Genomic DNA, 9,803 nt, shown 5'->3' with positions numbered 1-9,803 from the left:
AATACTGACAAAAAATTAAGGAGAATAAAATTTTCAGCTTACCAGAGGCTAGAGGCCATAGCGTTGAGGTGATCTTTTATGGTTACAGCTGTTTTTCTATCGACTTTAATTTCGTTGGTCTCAATAAAGTCATGCAAAGTAGGAAACGCATCAAAACGCAATCTTGGTCTACTTTTCGAGCCCATCTCTGAAGTTTAATTATCATAGCTTCGATTTTGTCTTGCACAAAAAACTTATGACAATCCTTGCCCTGCAGAGTTAAATTCAGAACATTGAGGGAATTGAAAATATCTGCCAAATAGGCCAATCGTTTTAACCAATTTTCATCAGTTATGCAGTCTAAATGGGAACTTGCTATTTTTCCATCATTTACTCCATCCGTTAGGAAAATCAAGAGTTAATCGCGGAGTTCGAATAACCTTGTCAAAACTTTTCCTCTCGAGAGCCATCGAACTTCACAATGAAGCAAAAGTTGCTTGTGTTCAGCGCCCATTTCGTCGCACAAAACACTAAACAGTCTGAAGTTTTTAGGTCTTGCTTTGATAAAGTTCACGATTTTCACTGCGTCGTCAAGAGTTTTTTTTAAAGACACGTCCAGGCCTTTTACTGCAAGAGCTTCTCTATGTATGCTACAATGCGTCCATTGAACCAAGGGAGCAACTGTCTTAACTTTGGCGACCAAACCAATATGAATGCCTGACATTGCTCGTTCTCCATCAGTTGTCAATCCTACACATTTCTTCCAATCTTTTTCATTTTCTTTCATGAAATTGTCAGCAGCTTTGAAAATCTCCTCTCCAGTTTTTCTTGTTGGCAAAGACTGACAAAACAACATTTCAACATTTGACAAAACAAGAAATGAAGGCTTCACTCACTCTCTCTACGTTTTATCTATTCTCAATTGACATGTCACAGTAGGAAATTTCATTACAAAAAGCAGAACTGGATTTCTTATTGTCCTTTGGCAACGGGTTAAATATTTATTTCAATTCTCGCTCAACAATAGGTTAAAATAAATATTAATCATTTGGGAGATATAACCATCCATTGTTTAAGTTAATTAATCAATTAACAAAAACGATTTCGATTCGATCCATCGCGCTTCAAAACCATGCTTGCCACAACTTAATTACACACAAAAAATTTGATCGAAATCGGTAAAGCCGTTTAAAAGCCTTATTGTGACAAACGTCCGCACAGAAGATTTTTATAGATTAAGATTCAACCTCTATAAGTTGACCACTTGTTTAAGTTGACCACTAAAGTAGTGCACCGCAAGTGGTCAGCTTACACAGGTTTCACTGTTAATAGTTTTAAGAGGGCCATTGATCTTGACTGGGGATTGTAAATTGACTAGGACCATTGGCGTAAACTAGGAGGGGCATAGGGGGGCAAGTGCCCCCTACTTTTTTTGAGCTATGGGCAAAGTATTATTTTGCCCCCCCCCCCCTCCTAGTTCTTAAGCAAAGGATTTTTTAAAATTGTTTGTCAAATGATCTATATATTATTTTCAAATGATAATAAAATGTAAATCGCATATTATCAATGCAATTGTCATGAATTATATGCAAAAGATGTATCCTTGTCTTCAACTACCAATTAGTAATTTCAACCTATAATTAATCTGTTTTTAAACTGCACCAAGGCGGCGCAACTGAAGCCCAGAAGAGGCCCGTGTACCTGATCGCCTAATCCCGAAGTGATGATGAATATCTCCCCCCCCCCCTCACAATACATATAGGCATGTAATCCTAGTTTACTAAATTCAGGTAGTGAACTAAGATTACATGACCAAAAAAATGAGTGTTTTCGGGAAAAAGGGGAAATATTGCTGCAAAATTCCGAAGTTTTTCTTAAAGCGAAATTTACTTTTAACCTTTAATTAGAGCTCACATTAATGAACAACCAACCATGTAATGGACGGGTCAAAATAGAACAGTGGTACAACCAGAAAGGAAGCTTAAAGCCCGAGCCCCATAGAATGTTTGAGTTGAATGTTTTTTAAAACTATTCTTTATTATTGATGAGAAGACGTCTTTCGAAAACAAAGTAATTTTTAGAAATTAATAGTAATGTTGCGGGAAAATTTTAATTTCTTTTAAAAATAAATCTTTGAATAAAAAATATTCAAAAGTAACAGCTTATTGATCAGCAATCACCCCCGCCACCACTCTTTCCGTCCTATTTTTTCTCTCTTTTTTTTCCTAGTTCGTCTAAAAATAAGAAAGTTATCAAAATACTGCTCCTCCGAAGAGCCCCCTCCCCCACACCGGAAGCATTATGGAGCATTTGACATTTCATTTTCAGGTTTCAATTTCGCGAATTTTCTAGAGGAAAGCCCCCAATTACCGAACAACATTGAAAATCGCTTAAAATTACGTTTTTGGAGTTTTAATTTCGAAAAATTACTGGCCCTTATACTACAAAATATGGTCTTACAACCGCAATTTAAGACTTGAATTTCAGAAAATATTCGGGCAAGGGTCCCTATGCCGCCATCCTCCAATACCATAAGCAGTTTGGTTTTTTAAACTATACTTAAAAAAAATTTTTAAGTGGAATAGTCCCTGATTATAAAACATTGCTTTAGTTTATAGCACCATAATTTTAAAAATTTTACCAGGGAAGAGCTTCAGAACCTCCTTCCCGTAAAATCTTCAACGTTTGTCTAAAGTTGCGTTTTTAAACTTCAATGTCGAAAGCAGGGGGAGGAGGAATTGATTTCAACCTATAAAAAAAGTCGATCGGGGACAGTCCTTGAGCTCCATCCGTCACCCTAACGTCGATAAAATATGGCCTATAATCGCGTTTTTAAAGCTTCAAGTTCTAGAAATTCCGCTGAGACCCCTGTACCTTTTGTCACCCTAACATCAACAAAAAAAGTCTAAAATTGCGTTTTTGAAGCTAAAAGTTTAAAAAAATTTCCGGGGGAGAACCCCCGACCCCCCTTTTCTATAAGTTCTAAATGTTTCTTTTCATTTTTGATGTGCCCCCTCCTCCCCTCCCTATTTTTTTCTGGTTGCGTCACTGAAGTAGAATATTACTTTGCTTCAGGGCATAGGTCACTAATAGCAAGGTGTATAACACTGTACAGATTCTTCATTCCTGGGATCCTGGAAAACAACTTCGGAAAGAAAGAAAAATCATTTCCAAAGTACAGAATTCTTTCAACTTTCCAATTAGTCCATGGAATTATTCGAGAATTAAAACCAACGCCAACTTAGAAAACGATATCCGTACTTTAGGACTGCAAAACTGTTTGGCGCCAGTGATCATGTAAACTATAAATACAACAACAAAAGAGTATCAGCATATTTTTTGGGAAAGAGTGATGCTTCTCCGGATGTATGTGCGCATTACTTTCTGTAGCTCTATTCTGTTAGAACTGAATAACGTACATTGCGTTAAAAGTTATTATGATTTCTTAAATTCATTTATTTTTTGAAAAAGTAAATTTTTTTTAGAATTTTAGTTAGATGGCAAAATATGAATCAAATAAATTTTCCTTGAAAGAAAAGTTTGCCCCCCTACTTTACGTGGCCAAGTTACGCCTCTGACTAGGACCAGCCTAGCTGGGCCCAGAGCCTGTTGCTTGACGTCAATTTTGTATTTGTAATTATTTCTAGAAATAAATTACAGAATGTTTTATAAACGTAACACTCATGAGAAAAACAGTGACTTGCGAAGACTATTTTTGGAACTTCTAAAATCTTAGCAGTTGAACTCACAAATAACTACCTGGTTAGAAAGCTGTACATAGTAAGGAATTTATACCTAGGAAAGTTTTAATGTTGATAATAACAAAAATTTTCAATTTGTGTCGAACCTAATGTGTCAATGCATTTGAAAATCACCCTAATGATCTTCTAATGAGCGTTTAAAAGGGAATATTTGGCAATTTTAAATCTTTGCAGAAAAAGCAAGAAAACGGAAGACATTCAGGTCGTAATAGCCTTGAAATTCACGTGTGCCCTTATTCCACTGTTCAAAGGACAGGTTGGTATTAACTGCCGAGTATGAATATGTGCCTTTCCTCCATTCGAGCGGGATTGTGCATATATAGATATAAACGATGTCGCAATTTTTTCAACAATTTTATCGTCTCCCCTTATCACAAAGGGTCACACTCAGTGGAGGCGATTTGGGAGGGAGGGGACCCGCCCTTCCCTCTTAAGGGTTCTTTTTACTTCCTTTTACCAAAAAGGAAGTATTGTATTCGCGAAAAAATTTTCACTCAAAAATCGGCTTTGATTTCCATTTTGCTCACCCCCGACTGAATGTTGTTTATTTTTCAACCCGACAACACGTGGATATACACAGTGCGTCGAATAGAAAAGGTGACTGATTTAATATTTGCGGAACTATTATCGCTATCTATGAAAGAATGGTTGCATTAAATGCACGTACATTTCAATTATTATCTGGTTTAATTTCAAAGCGTTGGCAACATCGTTTGAAACGTGATAACGCAAATTCTAGAAGAAGTCGCTTGGCCTCGGTAGAAAAAAAAAAAATGAGCAGCGCGATAACATTAAATTCTGTTTTAAATTGGGTAAAAGTGCCACAGAAACATTTTAATTGATGAAAACTGTTTATGGTAGTGAAGTACTGAGTCGTAAGAATGTTTTTAAGTGGTATGCAAGATTTCGTGATGGTAGAGACAGCTTAGAAGATGATCCAAGACCAGGTCATTCAGTAGCAGTTCGAAATGATGAGAACATTGAAAAAGTGGCCGAAATCCTACGAAATGATCGTTGTGTCTCTACTCGACTCATCGAAGAGGTTACTGGCATACCTAAATCCACTGTCCATCTCATTTTAACTGAAAATTTAGGAAAAAGGAAAGTCTGTGCTCGCTTTGTACCACACACATTGACTGACGACCAAAAACATTGCAGAGTGGAACACTGCGGAGACATGCCACTAGGAATCCAAACTTCATGGCAAACATTTTAACTGGTGATGAAACCTGGTGTTTCAAGTATGAACCACTCACAAAACGTCAGAGCTCGGAGTGGAAGAGCCCAGAAGATGCCAAACCAAAAAAAGTGCGCATGGGTCATGCCATGTCAAGTGATCCAAAGTTTTTTCCCTCACCTTTTTTGTATTTCTTTGAAATTTGGCTCATCGTTTGTACCCTTCGAGTTAATCAAAAGTCCAAATTTTTAGATTTTTATCTCTAGTATTTTTTTATTTATGACACTTTGATTTTTCAAAAAACCCGCTTTTTTTCATGGATGCTTGAACATAAAATGGACGATAACTCAGCACCAAATATAGATAGAAAGATTTTGTAAAAAGCATTTTAAAGTACGTTAGTTGCTGTTTAATAAGATATGCAACATGACTAATTCCAAAAAAATTTTAATTTTTAAAAAATAAAATTTAAATTTTAAATTTATATTGCTCAGAAAAGGTATAATGATTTTTTTTTAAAAATTCTCAAAAATGTGTATATTTTATCTTTATTTGTGCAAAGTTTCAAGTTGGGATCTCAATGAGATCATATTTTTATGAATTTTTAAATTAAATTTGACTTATGAAATAATGACATTTTTTCATATTCTAACTAGTTAAATATGGGGTTCTTTTACTGGGGATGGTCTAGTAAGTAGTAATTGATCATGACTATGCTTGAGATGAACTGACATGACTTTGTAGATTAGTACCCCCCCCCCCCCCCTCCGCCACACAACCACTTTTTATCTTTTTTTTTTTTTCAAAACTGTATTTAAAAAAAAAAAGCCGGCACGTAAGAGTTATAACCATAATAAACTGGGACGCACGCTGCTAAACATCAGTAATGACTAAAGTTTAAAAAGGGGGGGGCGGGGGTCATAAAAACTAAAAGTCGGAAAAAACTGAAGAGAACCACTCATTTGCAGCTTTTTTTTCTTTCGGAAAGTGGGACGGTAGGGGGAGGGGGGGGGGGGCAATCTGGTATGAAACATAACAACATGGAAGGTTATGCTCAAATTAGCAAAATTTGTTTGATCTATAACTGCTTTTAATATATGTATAAATAGATCTCGCTGCATTGCTCTTGTTTACAAGTGAAATTAAAAGAAGACTAGCATTAAAGAAAAGAAAAAACAGCTGCACTCCAAATGTTGTAGAAAGACAGTTAGTTTTATGCGGACAGACATATGACCTGATACTTAGATTTATTTTTAGTTTAGTGTAAAAAGAATGAAACAACACGGGGGGAAACACTCCTATTTTGCTGTGATCTTGGGGCAAATTATTTCTTTCCTCCATCCAAAATTGAAAGTTGGTGCAGGGGTAAGGGACGAAATGAATCATAACTTTCCTTATCAGATAGTGAAATAATCAAGTACACTTTGTGAAGTTCGGATTGAAAAAGAAACACTTGGTCTGAAAAAAAAAGCATCAGGTGAAGCGTGATACTAGTATAGTGTTAATCGTATGTGTGATTGAGTGTGGGGGGGGGGGAGTTAATGTACTTTGTCTTGCTTTAAAGAAGAACATTTACCAGCTTTTAATATGTTTTCTATTCATTGTGCTTTATTTTATTCATTTATTTATTTTTTACATTTTGAAAACCGATTTGGAAAAAAAATAATAAAAGTGGTGGCTTGGGGGGGGGGGTCTTTTTCTTACTTTAAAGAAGAGCATTTACCAATTTTTAATAGGTTTACTATTCATTTTGGTTTTTTATTCATTTATTTATTTTTTACATTTTGAAAATAGTTTTGAAAAAAAAATAATAAAAGTGGTGGTGCGGGGGCGGGGGGGGGGGGGGGTGCTTGCCAATTTACAAATTCACGTCAGCTCATTTCAAGCATAGTTATGATCAATTACTACTTACTAGACCATCCCCAGTGAGAGAACCCCATTTTTAACTAGTTAGAATCTGAAAAATGTCATTATTTCATAAGTCAAATTTTATTTAAAAATTCATAAAAAAATGATCCCATTGAGATCCCAACTTGAAACTTTGCACAAGTAAAGATAAAATACACAACAATTTTTGAGAATTTTTTTTTAAAAATTCATTATACCTTTTTTGAAAAATTTAAATTTAAAATTTAAATTTTATTTTTCAAAAATTAAAATGTTTTTGAAAATAGTCATGTGTCATATCCCATTAAACAGCAACTAATGTACTTTAAAATGCTTTTTACCAAATCTTTCTATCTATATTTGGTGCTGAGTTATGGTCCATTTTATGTTCAAGCATCCATGAAAAAAAAGCGGGTTTTTCGAAAAATCAAAGTGTCATAAATAAAAAAATAATAGAGATAAAAATCTAAAAATTTGGACTTTTGATTACCTCAAAAGGTACAATTGATGAGCCAGATTTCAAAGAAATACAAAAGGGTGAGGGAAAAAATTTCCCAAATTTTGGATCACTTGACATGGAATGACCCGCATGGAAAAAAGCCGAATCAAGACTCTCCTCACAGTTTTCTTTGATTCGAAGGGTATCATCCATAAGAAATTCATGAAAGAAGGTGAACCAGTTAATGCTGCTTACTACTTGAGTGTTTTGAAACGTTTATGGGCGAGAATTCATCGAGTTAGACCTGAATGCCAAAACCAAGGGACATGGTCTTTTTTGCACGACAATGCGCCAGCACACAAAAGCTTGATGGTACGTAACTTCCTGGCCAAAAAAAGTATTGTGGTGCTTGATCACGCTTCTTGTTCCCCTGATTTGCTCCAGCGGATTTCTGGTTGTTCCCCAAATTGAAATTGGCAATGGAAGGCAAACGTTTTGCCACAGTTTCAGATATTCAGGCAGCTGCGACGGCGACATTGGGGGCAATTCCAAAAGATGGGTTTGAAGAGTGCTTCAAGAAATTTCACGATCGCTTCCAGCATTGTATTGACTAAGAAGGTGTATATTTTGAATAAATCATCTTGTAAACTAGGAAAAAATTATGTCTTGTACCTTATTTAAAATCAGTCACCTTTTCTATTGGACGCACTGTGTATGCCTAGGAACGTACAAACACCAGAAATATCCATTTTGACGATCCCCGAGTAAATTACGAGTTTTCTCGTGACGTCTGTATATACATATGTGTGTCGCATAACTCAAGAACAGAATGTCCTAGAAAGTTGAAATTTGGTACTTAGACTCTTAGTGGGGTATAGTTGTGCACCTCCCTTTTTGGGTGCATTCGGATGCTCCAAAGGGCCCCTTTTGGGGGGGGGGATCATTGTTAATTTCGATGTAAACTTAGGTGGTGTTATAATTTGGCGGACACTTGGCGATATATCGCCAGTCTTTTGGTCGCCAACTTGGCGATTTTTTATTTTTAAATCTGGTTTCAATTTGGCCATTGTTGGTGATATTTAGAGAGTAAACTATTGAATCACATTAAAACTGCCAATGATGAGAAAATGACATTAAATTGGAGTAAAAGGAAGTCATGTGATGCACACATCAGCTCGTTTTATTTTCCAATTTAGGAAGAAAATCTAGAAATTACGAAAAAAGCAGAAATGTCAAAATTCAGATCATAATTATTTGTTTTACTTTGTTTACAAAACATTATTTAGTACGAGCAGTAACTTTTAGTTTATGTATTCATTGTTTAGATAATCTATACATATAAAAATGAATGTTTGTCTGTATGTCATCCATGAACTCAAAAACTACCCAGCAGATTTGGCTGAAACTTTCACCGTTTGTTATTTTTGGTACTGGGAATGTTTACAGACCAGTTCGAAAAAAATCCGATCGAAAGTTCCTTTTTTATTCCAATTTAAGTCACAATCCATTGGATAAATTACTAAAATTATCGGCTGCAGAAATTAATTCGCGTGAAAGATCTCATTGATAAGAAGTTAGCTGTTGCCATTTTTCTTGAGTTTGAACAAATAAATGCTTTCTTTATTGTTTTATGGCTTTTCATGCAACGGGGGGATTTAAAACTTTTTCTATTTGATACTTTTAGCGATTGATTGATCTTGCAAACTGCGTGAGTACAAAATTTGAGTATAGTCACGGCTTCACTTGATACCTGGACCGATTATGAAAATTGCTATATATGTATTTTTCCACGGAGAAGGTGCATAATATGCTCATTGAAGCCACTCGCCACCAGGTGGCACTGCAGAGTAGCAACTTCTGCCCCGTTCAACCGATTGTCATGAAAATCAGTATAATGATGTATTTTTTTGTTGGTGTAGCAACGCGCGTCGGGTACAGCTAGTAGTAAATAAATTGTTTTACTTAAACAAGCCATACTTGCTTAGTTAAATTATTGCTAAGCGTTTGTTACATCTCAAAATACTTTGGGGTAAATAATGTAAGTCTAATTCATGTCTAAGTGTTTTTTTTTCCGGGAAAGTTCAAACAACAAGACATAATCCATCAAAATCTTAAAACCATGAGTGGTAATTGATATAAATGTAACAGCTTAACTCATGTTCTCTCAAACTAACCTTAGAAAAATTTTGTACTCCACATCCCTCGTTCTTTTTTGCTGCCGCTAAAAATTCAATGGCTTTCATGCCTCCCCCCCCCCCCTTCTCAGTCCTAATCGCCGCCTCTGGTCGCCCTTAACCTTAGTCCTTCCCTTGCCAAGCTATTTTTAATATGCACAGTTATAAAAATATGCCACTCTTGTTACCCCCCTCCTATTGTTACAACTGCACGAGCCCTTCCTCTCAAAACCGTGACATCATTTCTCGACGGTCTCTTTAAACATGGCATGGTAGGAGCAGACGCGAAAACCCATTTCGACAGAGGTTGACATATCATAATTCACCTTTCATAAACAAAGAAATTCAGAAAAATGTAACATATACCTTTCTTCTATTGTCACGGT

Source organism: Uloborus diversus, unplaced genomic scaffold, assembly GCF_026930045.1.
Source record: "Uloborus diversus isolate 005 unplaced genomic scaffold, Udiv.v.3.1 scaffold_1010, whole genome shotgun sequence".
In the NCBI taxonomy this organism is placed as follows: domain Eukaryota; kingdom Metazoa; phylum Arthropoda; class Arachnida; order Araneae; family Uloboridae; genus Uloborus; species Uloborus diversus.
Note: the sequence above shows the minus strand (reverse complement) of the source record.